Source organism: Eurosta solidaginis, chromosome 1 (genome assembly GCF_040869045.1).
Source record: "Eurosta solidaginis isolate ZX-2024a chromosome 1, ASM4086904v1, whole genome shotgun sequence".
Classification (NCBI taxonomy): domain Eukaryota; kingdom Metazoa; phylum Arthropoda; class Insecta; order Diptera; family Tephritidae; genus Eurosta; species Eurosta solidaginis.
The window spans coordinates 100,926,857-100,946,236 of record NC_090319.1 but is presented as its reverse complement, the minus strand read 5'-3'; the positions used below and the strand labels follow the sequence as shown (position 1 = coordinate 100,946,236).

The window sequence follows — 19,380 nt, the reverse complement described above, 5'->3', positions numbered from 1 at the left end:
CTGGCAAATGCAGCAAAACCATTTCTCAGGACCGGGGTCAGGAGACGGACCCGGATTGGGTTCGATACCTTCCCGGAGTAAGAGAATATGTAGCAGTCCTGCTGCAAGGAGCTGCTGGAAGGATGACAATTTGTGGGAGGGACGAAACAAATTAAATAGGGTCACACTGAAATGACAGTCCTTGGTCGGGAAAAATCCCGAGTCGCTCCGGTACATAGAACCGACTGCCTTGGGAAGCGTCGAAAAGTATATCATAAGCAACGGTAGAGCTCTTGGTATACATATTTGATGCAGCCATCCAGAAATTGCGCAAGGATTTTTTAATAAGACTTAAATAGATTTTGGCATATGACGAAGGACGAATTCAACTCAACTTGGCCGCCAGAAAATTGCTTTGCTGAATGAAAGCAGGCAACTCCGGCATATTTGTGTTTTGCGACCGTCTTCTTCTTATGTTCCGCTGTTGATGTTGCTGTGGCACCAATTCATTACTCATTTCAGTGAATACCACATGAAATGCAATAAATACTGTGCATTGTTTATATTTTATTTCTTAATTTCCAACAAATTTGCAAAAATAATTAAACTTTTCAATATTTTAAACAAAATAAGAAATGTGCAACGAAATTTCAATTGACAAAACAGCTGACTTCGAAAATTCGAAATTCCTATTCCCCAATTATTTTTCTCCCTAGGAGAACAGAATTGGAGGAATTTTTCCGTGGGAATAAAAAAATCCGCGAGAACAAAATTCCGCGAGAATATTTAGAATTGGTCTGAACATGATGCCACTCCAAACAAAAATGAATAGATCTGAAAATGGGGATTTTTGACATACATTTCGGCGATTATAGTTTCAATCATTTAATAAAATGATTGTCGTAAAATATTTATTTTCTTAAAGTTATTTTACAATAATACGACTAGCTAGAGTTAAATATAAACAAATGTAAGTAAAACTAACATTTCGATTAAATTAATTAGTCAAATATTGTAACGCATTTAACTCGCAGTGAAAACCATATATTCTTATGAAATTTCAGTAAATCGGACCTATGATATAATAGTTAACATTATTTAATGGATAGGGCTTATCCTACATGTCTGGCGTTCCAGGTTCTGTGATCAAAATGGACTGGTTGCATCGGGAGTTCATATTTACAAAACCTGTTTTTAGTGATAACTTTTGAATGGGAAATAATATTTACCCTCCGCCTTCGAACTAATAATACTTACACTAAAACAAGTATTTTTATCCTTTTTCCCATAATTTTTTAACGCTATTCTACAGTTGTAGGTCAAACAAAAGTTTACCAAAATTTTTGGCACGTTTTTCGTTTTGGCTGGCACATTTTTTGTTCTGGCACCCGCTTCAGGTGGCGCGAGGGATTTATCTGTGATTGTTGCCAGCAACAACTAGAAGATAAATCCCTCGTGAGAGCGAAAATATGAGAGCGTAAACAAAAGATTCGTATCAATCTAATCTATGGTGACGGCTCTTATTGTATTTATCCTGTTGTTGTTGTTGTAGCGATAAGTTTGCTCCCCGAAGGTTTTGGGGAGTGCTATCGATGTAATGGTCCTTTGCCGGATACAGATCCGGTACGCGCCGGTACCACAGCACCATTAGGTGCCAGCCCGACCATCTCGGGAACGATTTATGTGGCCACATTAAACCTTCAGGCCATCCCCTCCCTCCCCACCACCAAGTTCCATGAGGAGCTTGGGGTCGCCAGGGCCTCGTCTGTTAGTCAAACAGGATTCGCCGCGGATAGGTGAGGTTGACAATTGGGTTTGGAGAAGCTATATATTGCGCTGGCAACCTGAAGGGTTGCGCTACACAGCCCCTTGAATCTGGTATTTTAGTCGCCTCTTACGACAGGCATACCTACCGCGGGAATATTCTGACCCCCTAACCTGCTGGGGTTTGTATTTATCCTCTTTGGCGAGAGTAGAGAGTGCGCTTTTGGTCAGCGTCCAAAAGCAAAAGAGAGTGAATTTTTCTTCTTTACAGAGTTGCATGTAATATGCTAATGGGCTGAATACAATCGAAGCCGCGAATATGGCCATGTTTCGTAGCATATTATAATTTATTAATTTTGATATTGTGAAAATGCCGGGACATAGAATTTCCCGGCGGGACACTTTAAAATTTGTGAAAAATACGGGATGTCCCGGCCAATACGGAACATTTGGCAACGCTAAGTTTCATATATACTTAGAACTCTATATTTTTTTAATAGTGGATGGTGTTTTCTGCGGTTTTTTATTTTTATTTTTGCCTTCATAAACTAATTTTGGGAGTTTCCTCACGTAACAAATAAGTATACAATTAACTGTTGCCAATTATTTTATGTATGTAAACTGCTGCTTCAAATGCAACATGACATCATATTCCACCCTGCAAAGCAAACTTTTTAACGGACAGCTTTTTTCACATATGGCATTTTAAACTCGAGCGGAAGTTCATGTTCCCAAAAAAACATTTTTATACTCAGCTGAGCAGAGCTCACAGAGTATATTAATTTTGTTCGCATAACGGTAATACATAACGGCATAAACTAATCGAGATAGATATAGACTATATATCAAAATGATCTGAGCGAAAAAAGAAATTCATTTAGCCATATCCGTCCGTCCGTCCGTCCGTAAACACGATAACTTGAGTAAATTTTGAGGTATCTGATGAAATTTGGTATGTACCAAAGACGGGTAAAGCTATGAAACTTGGTAGGTGGGTTGACCTCATGACGCAGAATAGAAAATTAGTAAAATTTTGGACAATGGGCGTGGCACCGCCCACTTTTAAAAGAAGGTAATTAAAAAGTTTTGCAAGCTGCAATTTGGCAGTCGTTGAAGATATCATGAAATTTTGCAGGAACGTTACTCCTTATCCTATATGTGTGCCAAATAAAGCTTAGCAAAATCGGATGACGAACACGACCACTTTTTAAAAAAATGTTTAGAAGTCAAATTTTAACAAAAAATTCAATATCTTTACAGTATATAAGTAAATTATGTCAACATAGAACTCCAGTAATAATATGGTGCAACAAAATACAAATTGTTTAGAATGCTTTTAATGCCATAAGTCGAACAAAAATTTACCAATCCTTGCGAAATTTGTTAGAGGCATAGCTTCTATGACGATAACTGTTTTCTGTGAAAATGAGCGAAATCGGTTGAAGCCACGCCCGGTTTTTATATACAGTAGACCGTCTGTCCTTCCGCTCGGCCGTTAACACAATAACTTGAGCAAAAATCGATATATCTTTACTAAAAAACTTAGTTCACATACTTATCTGAACTCACTTCATCTTGGTATTAAAAATGAGCGGAATCCGACTATGACCACGCCCAATTTTTCGATATCGCAAATTTCGAAAAATTAAAAAAAAAATTCCATAATTCTATACCAAATATGAAAAAAGGGATGAAAAATGGTAATTGGATTGGTTTATTTACGCAAAATATAACTTTAGAAAAAACTTTGTAAAATGGGTGTGAAAGGCGTCCACCTATTAAGTAGAGGATAATGAAAAAGTTCTGCAGGGCGAAATCAAAAGCCCTTGGAATCTTGGCAGGAATAATGTTCGTGGTATTACATATATAAATAAATTAGCGGTACCCGACATATGATGTTCTGTGTCACCCTGGCCGTCATTTTGGTCAATATCTCGAAAACGCCTTCACATATACAACTAAGGGCCACTCCCTTTTAAAACCCTCATTAATACCTTTAATTTGATACCCATATCGTACAAACACATTCTAGAGTCACCCTTGGTCCACATTTATGGCGATATCTCGAAAAGACGTCCACCTATAGCACTAAGGCCCAATCCCTTTTAAAATACTCATTAACATCTTTCATTTGATTCCCATATTGTACAAACACATTCTAGAGTCACCCCTGGTCCACCATTATGGCGATATCTCGAAAAGGCATGCACCTGTAGAACTAAGACCCACTCCCTTTTTAAATACTCATTAACACCTTTCATTTGATACTCATATCGTACAAACACATTCCAGGGTTACCCTAGGTTCATTTTCCTACATGGTGATTTTCCCATGTCTCCAAAGCTCTCAGCTGAGTATAATGTTTGGTTACATCCGAACTTAGCCTTCCTTACTTGTTTCAGTTAAGCGCCAAATACACGACACGAACATTTCCGCGAACATTCCCGCTATGTCATGTTTCTGCGACCTTTTCTGTCGTGTATAGTAGTGTTTGCCAGTTCGCGCAAAAGTTCGCCAAAAATTAAAATATTTTGATCGTGCGTGTATGGCGAAATAGCTCATAATCGTAGTAATTTCTGAACGGAACAGACGTGCGCGGAAAAAGTAAAATGGACAATAAAAAATTTCTGAGTGAATTTATTCTTTTTTTGCGATCTTCTCTCTTTTTTTTTACGCTTAATTGCCACAGCGAGCAATATTGCTGCAGCACAATTGTTGTCCGTATTCATCGCTGCCTGAAAGAGAACTAATGTTCGGCCAAAAGTTCGTATGGTGTATGGCCAAAGCTGCGAAAAAGATTGCGGAATATTCGCGGAAATGTTCGTGTCGTGTATTTGGCGCTTTAGAAAAACTACGACATTAAAAATGCGATTTTTAGCTAGTGAACTGTATCAACGAATATTTGAGATACATTTGAGAGCCAACGCTTGAGATTTGAAAATCGGTTAACTTCGCAACTTCTCTAATTAGGGAATTCCATATTTGAAACACATCCTAAACACGGCCGGATAGGAATGTAGTCGAAGTGGACTTCTGAAATTCCTTTATAGTTGAAAATCAAAGTTTAGGAATACTTTCATCTCAAATAACAAACAAATCTAACTTAGCATTAATTCCCAAAGCTCTGATAATTTCTTTCTGTTGTTTATTGGGTCAGTATTTGCACTGAAGCGTTGCAGGCACGTTTTGTCTCACTTTTGTTTTAATTCTTCTTAGACATATTTAAATACCGATATGGTTTGATGCATTTGACTTAATTTGTTTTTAACTACATAAGCACATTCGTAGTTTTTTTTATTATTATATAATTTTTTGTGTGATACACTCGAAGTTTGTTATCACGTTTTAGAAATGAATTCGACATCCGCTCATTTAGTTAAATTTATTATTTTATTTTTGTATACATACATACATACATAAACTTGCTAGAATAAGTCTTCGTACAGAGTTTCCTTTGCAATTTCGCAAACTTTTTCTTCTGTTAAATTATTTTCGATTATCTTTTATAAAAATACTAGCAAGTACCGGCTTACGTTGTTACGCGGTAAAATCTATTCCCCTCAAACATTCTCGGAGCGCTCATAATTTAGGAATCCGATATGAGTCCAAAATATGTGAAAAATATGAGCCTCAGAAACATGATCAATTTATGAGCTATATGCCAAGAGTGTTCAGCAAAGAAAGCAACTTTGGAACAAATATTCATATTTTGTTTGAAAAAAGTTTTCATTCATATTCATTTTGAATAAAATTATAACGTATAATGTGTCTTGCTGTTCCCGTTTTAAATTGGCATGAACGCTTCTGTCTTAATATCTCCGTAATGATCGGCATTTAAACAATGTAAGTATTTCGAACAAAACTGTCTCCGTGGTATTCCCTGGTTGATCTGTCGAGCCTGTCTTTAATTTCTGTTTTTAAACCAATATTGAGGATATGCTTCCCGATTTTTGATTCCATGCCCCGAGAATCCGCCCTCATCTAGCCAATCTAATCCCTTACATGAACCACATAAATGACCCCGAAAAGAGTCATATGATCAATTTCATATCAAACCCGATATGCATTGAACCCGACCCCTTCAGATTGTGATGCAATTTTGCACACAGGTACACTTTACCTATACAAACGCAACCTCATTTTTAGAAATTGCATTTTTTAAAAATTGTGGGCGTGGCAAGGTGTCAAAGTTGTGAAAAATGCGTGAAAAATGACGGTAATAGGCACTTTTGAGCTGTGATAACTACGGAATGGCTCAACCGATTTCAAAGATCTTGCTACCATTGGAAAGGTATTCAGATCGGTTTTCAAAAACATACACTGCAAAAAAAATTTTAATATACTGAAAAAAAAATTTTTTTTTAAATAAAATTTTAAACATGAAAAAAACTTCAAAGGCCAAGCGTTTTAAAATAAAATATATTTTTTTAGAACGGTCTATTTAATATATATAACATATCCCAAAACTAAAATGGCGTATTTTTTCTTTTTTTTTTAATTTTAAGTAAATGCATCTCTTTATTTTTGATATTATGGTACTTTTGAGCTGTGATAACTACGGAACGGCTCAACCGATTTCAAAGATCTTGATACCATTGGAAAGGTATTCGAATCGGCTTAAAATATACACTATAGAAAAATTGTATTACACTGAAAAATTGTTTGTTTCAAAAATAAAATTTTAAACATGGAAAAAAATTCAAAGGCCAAGTGTTTTAAAATAAAATATATTCTTACTAGAAAGGTCTATTTAATATGTGTAACATATCCAAAAACTAAAATGGCATTTTTTTTTTTTATAAAAATTTTTAAGTAAATTCATCTCTCTATATTTTGATATCATAGTACTCTTGAGCTGTGATAATTACGGAATGTTTTTGAAAGCCGATTCGAATACCTTTCCAATGGTTCCAAGATCTTTGAAATCGGTTGAGCTATTCCGTAGTTATCACAGCTCAAAAGTGCCTATAACCGTGATTTTTCACGCATTTTTCACAACTTTGACACCTTGCCACGCCCGCAATTTTTCAAAAATGCAATTTTTGAAAACGAGATGGTGTTTGTATAGGTAAAGTGTACCTCTATGCAAAATTTCATCAAAATCTGAGGGGTCGTGTTCAAAATGTGCCTTTTTTATAGGTTTTGATATGAAATTCATCATATAAGAAGGAAATTATGAGCGGTTTATGAGCCTATTATGAGTCATATCGGACTCTTATTAAGGCTCACGTAAGGTATGAAATTAAGCTCATATCGGTCGAGTATCGCAAGAAAGGAAATATATTGATTCCGGACTCATAAATGAGCTCATAATGAGCGTGAACTATCCGAATTAGGACTCCTTTCAGACTCTTTTTTTGACTTCGAATGATTGCTGGGTTGAATGTGTGCTATTTGGGTACGTATAATTTAAAACAAGTAAGGAAGGCTAAGTTCGGGTGTAACCGAACATTACATACTCAGCTGAGAGCTTTGGAGACAAAATAAGGGAAAATTACCATGTATGAAAATGAACCTAGGGTAACCCTAGAATGTGTTTTGTATGACATGGGTATCAAAGAAAGGTGCTAATAAGTATTTTAAAAGGGAGTGGGCCTTAGTTCTATAGGTGGATGCCTTTTCGAGATATCGCCATAAAGGTGGACCAGGGGTGACTCTATAACGGTTTGTACGATATGGGTATCAAATTAAAGGTACTAATGAGAGTTTTAAAAGGGAGTAGCCCTTAGTTGTATATGTGAAGGCGTTTTCGAGATATCGACCAAAATGTGGACCAGCGTGACCCAGAACATCATCTGTCGGGTACCGCTAATTTATTTATATATGAAATACCACGATACTGTTCCTGCCAAGATTCCAAGGGCTTTTGATTTCGCCATGCAGAACTTTTTCAATTTCTTCTACTTAATATTGTAGGTGTGACACCCCTTTTACAAAGTTTTTTCCAAAGTTATGTTTTGCGTCAATAAACCAATCCAATTACCATTTTTCATCCCTTTTTTCATATTTGGTATAGAATTATGGCATTTTTTTTTAATTTTTCGAAATTTTCGATATCAAAAAATTGGGCGTGGTCATAGTCGGATTTCGCTCATTTTTAATACCAAGATGAAGTGAGTTCAGATAAGTATGTAGTATGATTTTTGCTCAAGTTATTGTGTTAACTGCCGAGCGGAAGGCAGACGGTCTACTGTATATAAAAACTGGGCGTGGCTTCAACCGATTTCGCCCATTTTCACAGAAAACAGTTATCGTCATAGAAGCTATGCCTCTACCAAATTTCACAAGGATTGGTAAATTTTTGTTCGACTAATGACATTCAAAGTATTCTAGACAATTTGTATTTTGTTGCACCATATTATTACTGGAGTTGAATGTTGACATAATTTACTTATATACTGTAAAGATATTGAATTTTTTGTTAAAATTTGAATTCTAAACATTTTTTTTTAAAAGTGGGCGTGTTCGTCATCCGATTTTGCTAAGTTTTATTAGCACACATATAGTAATAGGAGTAACGTTCCTGCCTAATTTCATCATGATATCTTCAGCGACTGACAAATTACAGCTTGCAAAACTTTGAAATTACCTTCTTCTAAAAGTGGGCGGTTCCACGCCCATTGTCCAAAAATTTACTAATTTTCTATTCTGCGTCATAAGATCAACCCGCCTACCAAGTTTCATCGCTTTAGCCGTCTTTGGTAATGAATTATCGTACTTTTTCGGTTTTTCGAAATTTTCGATATCGAAAAAGTGGGCGTGGTCCAATTTCGTTCATTTTAAATAGCAATCTGAGATGAGTGCCAAATTCATCAAGATACCAAATTTCATCAAGATACCTCAAAATTTACTCAAGTTATCGTATTTACGGACGGACATGGCTAAAAGAATTTCTTTTTTCGCCCAGATCATTTTGATATATAGAAGTCTATATCTATCTCGATTAGTTTATGCCGTTACGTATTACCGTTATGCGAACAAAATTTATATACTCTGTGAGCTCTGTTCAGCTAAGTATAAAAAGGGATACACATACATGTTTTATGAATATTTTCTGCTAAGATTGTAATAATGTACTACCCTCTCTTGGATGAAATGCAAACACTTTTAAATTTGTTAACGTTACAAACAATTTGTTTATTAACAACTTAGAAAGAAACCAAAACGCAAAAAGATAATTCAAATAACATTGGGTACATAAGTTACTTGGATTGTGGAACATGTAAACCACAATATACACTTGAGCATTATCAACTTTTACATAACTATGTTTGTAATTTATGTGAAATATGTTTTTATACTTTTCTCTAATATTCATTTTTTGATGTATAAAAATATTCATTGAAAATATTTTGTAATTAGTAAAACAACTTTTACATATTAAAATAAAATATTAAATAAGCAAAGAAGAAAGCTTTATAACATCAGGTGTGGAGGCGATTCAACTTTAATGTTATCTTTAAAAGAAAATTACGCACACATTTTAACTGACGCAGGCGTCGTATTCCCGTCCACTGCCGCTCTATCGCAACTCAAGTGTATGACCGCTGAGATAGTTGGTGTTTCAGTTTCCAATGAAGTTCCTGCCGCTGGCGTATCTCCCGTTAATGATATAAATGCTGATGTTTCTTCTGTTGGTGTTACTGCCGACTGTACCGCTATCGCTGATGCCGCTGCCATTGTTACTACTACCGAATGTTCCACTGTCGTTGATGCCGCTGCCGGTAATACTTCTGCCGTTGGTATATCTAGTGGTGATGTATCCACTAATGGTGTCTCTGCCAGTAATTTTTCCGCTATTAGTACCTCTATCAATGATATTTCCGCTCCTGCCGTCTCTGTTACTCATATTTCTACTGTTACTGGTGCTATCCCTAAAGTATATCTTTTTGGACAAGAGGTTAGTTTGAATCGTATGTATGGAGCTGATTCTGCTAGACAATTAAGTCACTGTGTTGATAATAGCATGAAAACAGGCAGTGCTATTAATACTAACGTTCGTTCTGTAGACGAAGAACTATCTTATTTAAAAAAAAAAAAACAAATTGAAATTGCCACTTTGAAAAAACGTTTGGGTGAATTAGAACAAGCCATAGTAATATCTGCTAATAATAAAAATAGTTTTTGTGATATCGAACATGCCCTTACAAAATTCAGTGGCGATGATATTACATATCCTGTTAGATTTTTTTTTAAAGATTTTGAAGAAATAATGAATACGATAAACGCTGATGACCACTTTCGATTGTTGACTTTACGTCGTTCTCTTACTGACACAGCAAGGGTATTTCTTTCTACAATATCTGCAACAAGTTATGCATAGCTTCGTGAACAACTTATAAATGAATTTGACAAAAGTGTTAGCCGTCAGGATGTATATAAGATGTTGCATCAACGACGTTGGCAGAAGAAGAATGAATCTCTTCATTGCTATATTCTGTGGATGCAATCAATTGCAAGACGTTCTGATATCACTGAATCAGAAGTGATTGAATTTATTATTGATGGTTTGGAGAATAATGTTTCCAATATAACCCTTCTTTTAAGTGCTTGAACAATCAATGAGTTAAAGATGGTGGTGTCCCGGTATGAAAGGAAATATTTGAGCCGCGAAAGCGAAGAAATCACTAAGCTACCGTTCAAGGAAAGCAAAGTTGAAAATAAAGTGCATACAAATATCTATTTTAATTGCTCACAAACAGGACATATAAAGCCTAACTGTCCATATGAGACCAAAAGGATCTTGTTTCCGATACTGTGAAATGGGTCATGAGTATCGTTCATGTCCAAATCCCAAGAAAATTTTACACAAGCTAGTTAAGCAACAAGTAGGTGCTATTAACGATTTCGAAGATGTAGACCGTTATGAAGTACGTAATAATGAAAAAGCAAGACAAGCAGACGTCCATTAAATTCAAATTTTATTGGTGTTGGAGGAAATAAATTATCAAATAAAAATGAGTTAGATTGTTTAGTATATTTTAAAAATGAAATAAAAACAATTAAGTTTTTCATACTATCGGATGAATGTTTGCTCATGCCATTAATTTTGGGGCGAGATTTCCTGTCTAAATTTAATATTTGTTTAAAAAAACTTAAACTAAAATATTCCAAGGAAAAACTAATACAAATAAGGAAAATTTGTGGTATTGTAAATGAAAAAAAATTTAGCTCATAATGTCAGCAGATACGATCTTTTAAGATCAATCAATGATAGTCCGGAGCCTACTTTATCTCTAGTAAACGAATGTCATAATGAAAGTGCCGATACTAATGATATATTTCGCATTGATATTTTTTCCGATTTGCCAGAACCAGATATAAACCTTAAATTAGATAAAACTAAGAAATTAATTTTGCATGATATAATAACAAAATCCTACCTTAAACCGAAGGATATAACTGTTCGTCCACTCGATTATGAAATGAAAATTCATTTAACGACCGAAACCCCGTTTTATTGCACCCCGCGACGCTTATCTTATTTAGAAAAAACTGAGGTACAAATTACTATTGATGAGCTGATGAAGGAAGGGATCATTAGACCTAGTAACTCACCATATGCTTCTGCAATAGTTTTAGTTAAAAGAAAAGGTAAAATGCGAATGTGTATAGATTACAGAGGTTTAAATAAATTAACAGTAAGGGATAATTACCTTTAATAGATGACTGGATTGAATATTTAGAAGGGAAAAATATATTGACAGTATTAGACTTAAAAAGTGGTAGTCAAGATGTCTCCAGAATCCGTTCAATATACTGTTTTTGTAACGCCGAATGGGCAATATGTGTATTTAAGAATGCCATTTGGATTAAAAAATGCACCTGCTGTATTCCAAAGATTTATAAATACGATTTTTAGAGACTTCATTGATTCAAAACAACTAATTATATATATGGATGATATTATAATAGCTTCGCGAAATTTTGAGGAACATAAAGAATTATTAGATTTAGTTTTGAAACGTATTTCAGAAAAAGGCGAAATTGAATATTTAGGGTATTTAGTAACTTCTAAAGGCATTTCACTTACAGATACGCATTTGAAGGCAATAAAAGATTATCCTATACCAAGAAACCAAAAAGAGTTACACTCTTGCATAGGACTTTTTTACTTTTTTCGACGCTTTGTACCATCATTTTCTCGGGTTGTGAAACAACAACTGCTTAAACCAAATGTAAGCTTTTAACGAACAGTGTGTTAGTGAATTTCAGGAACTTAAAACTAAATTGACTGAAAGTCCAGTGTTAGCTATTTATAATCCTTTAAAAGAAACATTGTGATGCAAGTTCATTGGGGTTCGGAGCAGTTTTATTGCAGCGTCAAGATGACAGTAAATTTCATCCAGTTTCTTATTTTTCAAAAACTGCTACAAGTGCTGAAAGCAGATACCATGATTTCGAACTTGAAACTCTAGCAATAATTTATGCGTTGAAAAGATTTAGAGTATATATTGAAGGTATTCCATTTAAAATTGTTACAGATTGCAATTCACTTGCATTAACTTTAGGGAAGAAACAGGTGAATGCTCGTATTGCAAGATGGGCATTAGAACTTGAAAGTTTTAGTTATACTATTCAACATAGAACATGGCACATTTTGATGCGTTAAGTCGATGTCAACTTGCCAGCATGATATTAGTGAAGCTGAATTTCAAATACAGCTAGCCCAAGAACGTGACAATGAAATAACAGCTTTAAAAGATGGAAAAAGAGGAAGTAATAGACTTTAAATTTTCAAATGGTTTAATTTATGGAGAGAAGGAAAAGTAGCACTTTATGTGCCAAAATAAATGGAGGACAATATTATAAGACTGATACATGAAAAAATAGGGCATCAATCTGTTCAAAAAACCGTTATGGCGTTATGTTTACATTATTGGTTTCCGAAAATGAAACAAAAAGTTGAAAAATTTATGCAAAACTGCAAAACGTTCGAGTAAATGAACGAAAATTGTTTAATATACCTAAAAAACCTGAACCATTTGACACAATTCATATTGATCATTTTGGTCCTCTCCCTTCAATTCAATCTAAACGGAAACACTTGTTAGTCGTGATTGATGCTTTTACAAAATTCGTTAAACTTTATCCGACAAATACAACAAGTAGTAAAGAAGTTATTGCTGCTTTAGATTAATATTTTGAGTTATTATAGTCGTCCAAGGCGCATTGTACATGTTTTACGTCATTGGATTTTGAAAACTTTTTATTAAAGCGAAACATATTACATACTAAAGTAGCTACCGCCTCTCTACAAGCAAATGGGCAAGTGGAGCGAGTAAATAGAGTTTTGAAAACTATGATAGGTAAGCTTAGTCATCCACTTAACCATGCAGATTGGTCCAACAAACTTCTCCAAGTGGAATATGCCATTAATAATTCTGTTCACAGTACTACGGAAAATTCTCCTAGTAAACTTTTATTCGGCGTAGAACAGAGGGGTGAAATAGACGATGAGTTTACAGAGTACTTAGATAATAGAATAAATGTTAATGAAACACGTGATCTGGAACAATTTAGATAAATGCATCTGAAACTATTAAGAAAAAGCAGGAATATAATTTAAACTATTCCTTACAAAAAATGTGAGGGCAAAAGAATATGAAGTGGGAAATTTTGTAGTCATAAGAAATGTAGATTCGGTTGTGGGGACAAACAAAAAACTCATAGCGATGTTTAAAGGCCCTTACGTAATACATAAGATTTTAGGAAATGCCCTACAAGACAGGTACCCGTTACCTAATCGATTACTTAATCGTCACCAATAACTTGTTCACCAATTATCGTCTTAATGACTTTTACATTAGGGGGACTCATGAAAGCATATAAACTTATAAGGTGTAAAATTATATCCATTTACACACGCTGTTATATGAACGCACCTAGTAATACTCTTGATAAATGTGATTGTTTATCAGCTGTATTATTGCCGAACAAAATTTTTTTTGTTGTTATACAAATTAAAAAATACTAAGATTAAGTGAAAAATCAAAACTAAAACGCATTTACTTGCTGTTGTTGGAGATTTCTGATGAAAATGCCTGCTGTAGTGTCTGCAAAGTTGCATTCCTTTGAGTTTACCGCGTTTACACCATGAAATGTGCGCGTAAATTTATACAAATTGTGTAAATGATTTTTCATACAAAATTTGACAGCTCGTTTACGCACTAGATAAATTTATACGTTTACACACTTTATAAGGCATTTATACGGTTACATGAGTCCCCCTATTGCTGTCGTGAAAAATGTAACGCATGCGCTCTCTCCAAATAGTGTACGTGTGACTCGCTTTCTCGCTCTTACCTATTGTGTTTTCGACATTCCTTCTCGCTTGATGTTATTTACATTTTTAAGTTACTTCATCAGTTATGTTTTCGTTATCGCTAACCAAAACATATGCAACAACAACAACACGCCTATCGGTTACCCGTACCGGTTACCTTCTGTCAAATCGCTTTTTCCATGAATGAAACGCGTCCTTTATGTTCAGATAGTATTTAATTATAAATAATTCATATATACAATGTTTTTTTACAATTTAAATTATTCCCTTATTACTCTAGTGAACTTTACATATGTGTATATTGATATGTACAAGCTAATTAAGTACAATAACGTCTATTAATAGCTGTGCCCTTTCTGAAACTTTCGAAGCTCAGTGATGATGCCCAATTTTTCCTGCGCTGGTGGTGTTGTTCAACATCAGTTTGCAGAGCCATATGAGTTTTGTAGGGATAATACCGGAAGCCCCAATTCGTGCTATCAAAGTCGATTTACAGGTGATATTGAGCCTTTGGTCTTGACCTTTTCCCATAGTATGCTTGTTAGCGCCTTATCTGTGGTACTAAAAAGGCGGGGGGATAGTTGTCGCAGTTTTCTTATAATTTGAGCAAATTTATGTTCTTCCTTCAGCTACAGCTGGAATATTTGGAATATTGCTATGCGCACATCGTCAAAATCAAATTACCTAGAATGAGAAAGAAACTAATATCAGTAAGGATAGATTAAAGTTTTTAATATATTTAACCCGAAAAGTGTTCTATAATAGGGTACAAGGGACTAAAGGAGATTTCAGATAACTAGAATCAGGGGTACCCGAAGATACTTCGCTGTTGCATTCATAGAGAACACAACATTATAACAAGGGATAATTGATTGATGTTACGAAGGAAATTAGTCGTGCTACAAAAACAAACAAATGCAGATGACTGTTTAACTCAACATCAAAAACAACAACAACAACAACAACAACTGTTTAATTCATTATCCGAAGTTCTTGTATGGACGTACAGTATGAAAAGTGCAAAGTACTGCTAAAACTGATTTCCCCGAGTAACCCGGGAACGAATTGATGTGACTACGCCCATCCTTCTTTAGCAGCAGGGTCTAGAACCAGTTCCCTGTTGGACAGGAAAATAAACGTTTGGTTATCTCCAAGTTGATCATATGCTATTACAGAATATACTCGTTTGCTGCATCCGACCAGTGCATGCAACTTTCCCAGATTTTCTGGGCTCAGCAAGGGTATCCTCCTGAATGGTGCATTTGTTGCACGCTGCTGCCTGGCCGCTCACCCAACAACACAAGACACGACGGAACTTTCCTTGGGGCACCCAAGGTCGCTTACACTTCTCATGGCTCCAGCTGGTTAGGGGGCTTAGAGTATACCCGCGGTAGGCATGCCTGCGTAAGAGGCGATTAAAATACCAAATTGGTTCAGGGGGTTGTGTAGCGCAACCCGTTCAATGGGTTGCCAGCGCAATATATAGCTTCTCCAACCCAACTGTGAACCTCACCTACCCGTGGCGAATCCTGTTTCTTTAACAGCCGAGGCTCTGGCGACCCCATGTTCCTTATGGATCTACATTTGAAGGCGCTTAGTTAGCTGACATCGCTTAGTTAAACGGTTGATTCTAAAGTAAAAACCAAAACAAAATATAGGTTAGGTTGAACTGGCGGGTTCATGACGACCTCACATAGACTGAATGAGTCCGTAGTGTTACCAGAAGTTTGTTTTAACGACCAAGCTAAAAACCCTATCAACAACCAGGACATGTTATAAAATAACTCCGTCCTCTTGACAAATACCAGAAGCTTCCTAGAACTTAAGCCACTTGCTGCTTCTAGATCTGACAGCTGTCAGCTGGAGTCTTAGCCTGGCAAGCGCAGGGCACGAGCACAGAACGTAATCGATCGTTTCCTTCTCCAACCCGCACTTCCTACATCTGCTATCACTGACCAAGCCTAATTTAAAGACATGTGACGCCAGAAGGCAGTCTCCAGTAAGAATACCCGTCATGAGTCTACAGTCTACAGTTTAATGATAATGAAAATATAAGAATCAGTGTTTATGAATAACATATTTTAATTAATCTCTTACAACAACGTGATCGGTGGCTACATTGCCATGTAGATAGTGTGGTGTTCCACCTTGTATAAACGTAGGTACTGTATGTGCTCAACCGTGCAAATGGACATAAGCAGTAACATTATTCACATAAACATAGCTTGGTATTTGTGCAGGCATCAATATAGCATACATTGGTCCAGTTCGGTGTGCACCAGCCACTGGTACAAACACTTTTGAATGCATAGCTTTCATATAGATTGGATGTCCAGCAGTGCTCCGGTTGTGCCAAAATGTAATGGGCTGCTCAGTCTCTTGGTACGGCTGTATAGGTATGGGCGGGTGCAATGTATTACTAGTCTGCTCAAGATCCTATGGTACATAGATTGCTCGAAAACGCCAGGGGGGATTGGAGCCAGAGTTTTCGGACCCAGAACCAAAATATCAGTAACTCTAAAAGCACATCCGAGCATTTTCAAGCGGAAGTATTCGCCATAAGTTAGTGCGCTAAGCTGAACTTTCAGCGCTGATACCCCAATGAAACAATTGCCATACTCAGTCAGGCCCCACTAAAGGCATTTGTGGCGTTCGAAATAAAGTCAGCACTGGTCCTTAAGTGCGTAGAAAAGCTAAATCAATTAGGAGCACACAACGTAGTACTGTTGCCCTGGGTCCTAGGCCACAGGGGAGTAGAGGGTAATGAGCAGGCGGACTCAGTGTTTAATTTATTGCGTCCCTCCCACAAATTGTCATCCTCCCAGCAGATCCTTGCAGCGGATCTGCGCCATACCCTCCTCTTCCGGGAAGGTATCGACCCCAATCAGGGTCCTTCTCCTGACCCCGGTCCTGAGAAATGAGTTTGCTGCGTTTGCCGGAAAATAATCTTTTTAGGACGGTCATATATATAAGGGCCTGAAATATTTCAATGAACTTCCTAATCACATAAAAAGTATTAACTTCAACACTTTTAAAAAAAGTTTATTGGAGCATTGGAAACCCTTCCAATAAGATAAAGTTTTTCTCCTCTTATTTTTTACATGATATATCCGATACTGGAGCGCGAAAAAGGAATTGTAATATTGGAAGCAGCAAAATACAATGCATCCGGCCCTAAGGAAAAGAAAATCGGTCGCCACCTGTAACTCCAGACAGTCCCAACAACTAATTTCGTTGGAATTCGGTATTTCCAGCCGATATTTACTGTTGCTGATCGGAATCACTCGCATTCCGACAGCATTAATATAACAATAAAATTATATAATGTGTAACAAAAATAACGAAAATAAGGCCAAACAAAAGTTGGAGCAGGGGGGATTGGAAACACATCGTTTTCAACCTCCCATTATATGTTGAGGTGTGCTGATCGGAATTTTCATGCATTCCGACAGCGTCTTTACTAAACAAAGTTGAGGGCTAATTGGATACACGTTATTTTCAATTTCCAACATCCAAAGATATGTTTAGCTGTGTTGATCGGAGACTAATACATTCCGACAGCTTAAAATACAAATATAATTGAAAAATATAAGTTCCAAATTTTGTTGTCTTAAGCTGGGAGCACTGGAGGATTGGAAACGCGTCCTTTCCAACCTTCCTTAAATGAGTGGCTCCCAGACTCGTCCCTTTGTCACGCTAGTAAATACGCTGATCGGAATCACGTGGCATTCCAACAGCATATTCAATAGAAATAAGTGATTATAACAATGAGTTGTACTTAGCAGTTTAAGTTTTAGGCCAAAACAGGCGTAATAATAAATAAATTAAATTAAAAAAAAATAAATACTCTTGTCAGTGTTTCACGTGCAAGGGATTGTTGCATCGGACAGGTTGCTCTGGGTTAAAAATCCAGCGTCCTCGTATCTTTTATAAATCTTTTGTGGCCTCATTACATTATGAGGAAATATGGCACCTGAGAACACTGCCGCATGAAGCTAAAAAACACAACTCCACAACAGGAGTCGGACCTCTATGCCGGTTATTCCTGTACTCAAAGAACAAAACTAGCAGAGGAGGAACGCACTCTCCCTAGGGAAACGCGAGTAGTCACTCTAGCTCAACTTCATGCTGGATAACGTAACAGGTTAAACTCTTACCTATCCAGAATCACACCCAACATACAAAACATTGTCCTGCTCGTAATGTGTCCCCACATGACACCAACCATCTCTTCAACTGTATTGTGGAACCAACGCCTCTAACACTCCTCTCCTTATGGTCCACCCCCGTTGAAACAGAAAGTTTCCTTGGACTCCCGTTAGAAGACATTGATGACAATTTGAGATCGGTCGCACCTATTGGATGGGACGAAGCACTGCTATAACAACAACAGCAGGCGGACAACCCGGAAAGAGAGGCAGCAACTGCATGACCCATCGATCCCGAGCCGTTCCTGGCAGTTGGCTCACTCAATAAATGCCCCTAATAGTAGAAGGGAGGGAAAAGAGAGAACACTGGCGCAATATGCCAGGCCTGAGTCAATCTAAGTTACTGTTAGGGGGTTACAGCACACCTCGATATAGGGCATTAATAGGCTTCTCAAAAAGATAACCTAAGAATCCTAACGGCTATTCTTACAAGACACTGTAGACTGAACAGTCACATGCAAAAGCTGGGTATAATATCGAACATCACATACCGATTTTGTGATGGATCAGCAGACGGCGGACCATATCCTTCTAGATTGCGGCGCAATTTAGAGACGTAGGGCTAAGTTTATGGGCTCACCATGGCCAGAGCATTCCCACATTTAATCCCTCAAGCCAAGAACACTGCTGGGGTTCATCAAGGAAGTCGGCTAGGATGAGGTGCTGTGAAGGAGATGTGCAAGTCACTGTGCAATCCTCAGTAAATTATCTATCTATCCACGTTCCGGTAACAAGCACCATTGTGGTACTAGCCCCACCATCTCGGGAACTATTGACATGACTACATTAAACCTTCTAGGGATTGAATATTAATAATGACCGCAATGCGAAAGTCTGCTAAAATGTACCATTCTCCATGGAATGCTCGATATATAACTTTCCACGTTTTGAAACAGTGATGAAAAGAGCAAAATTTACTAAAATTTTAACTGGCTGTGGGTAGTAAGGTGTTGATGTCCTCTGTTAACGCAATATAATGACAACTGCGACGCAGGGAAAATGACAAAAATCTTGTAAATCTACTGATAATAATTAATTAATTCCTCCCCTTCTATGCAGTTCTATGCATACATACATATGTATTTTTCTCTCCAAACGCTAATTAAAAAAATTAATTGGTTTTCACATGAACTTCGAACTCTG

The 19,380-nt window shown here is 36.6% G+C and overlaps 2 protein-coding genes across 7 annotated transcripts in view; one reads left to right on the top strand and one right to left on the bottom strand.

Annotated features, from left to right (window-relative positions):
- The window catches only part of rtet (major facilitator superfamily domain-containing protein rtet), a 93,653-nt gene that overhangs the window by 36,551 nt on the left and 37,722 nt on the right, over nt 1–19,380 (top strand). The gene's annotated exons all lie outside the window — the stretch shown is intronic.
- Nucleotides 14,249–19,380, bottom strand: part of LOC137236590 (succinate--CoA ligase [ADP/GDP-forming] subunit alpha, mitochondrial-like) — a 182,236-nt gene continuing 177,104 nt past the window's right edge. For all 5 annotated transcript variants that reach the window (XM_067759368.1, XM_067759366.1, XM_067759364.1 and 2 more), the window contains exon 6: nt 14,249–14,713. The gene's annotated coding sequence lies outside the window, so the exon portion shown is untranslated. The remainder of the gene's footprint in view (nt 14,714–19,380) is intronic.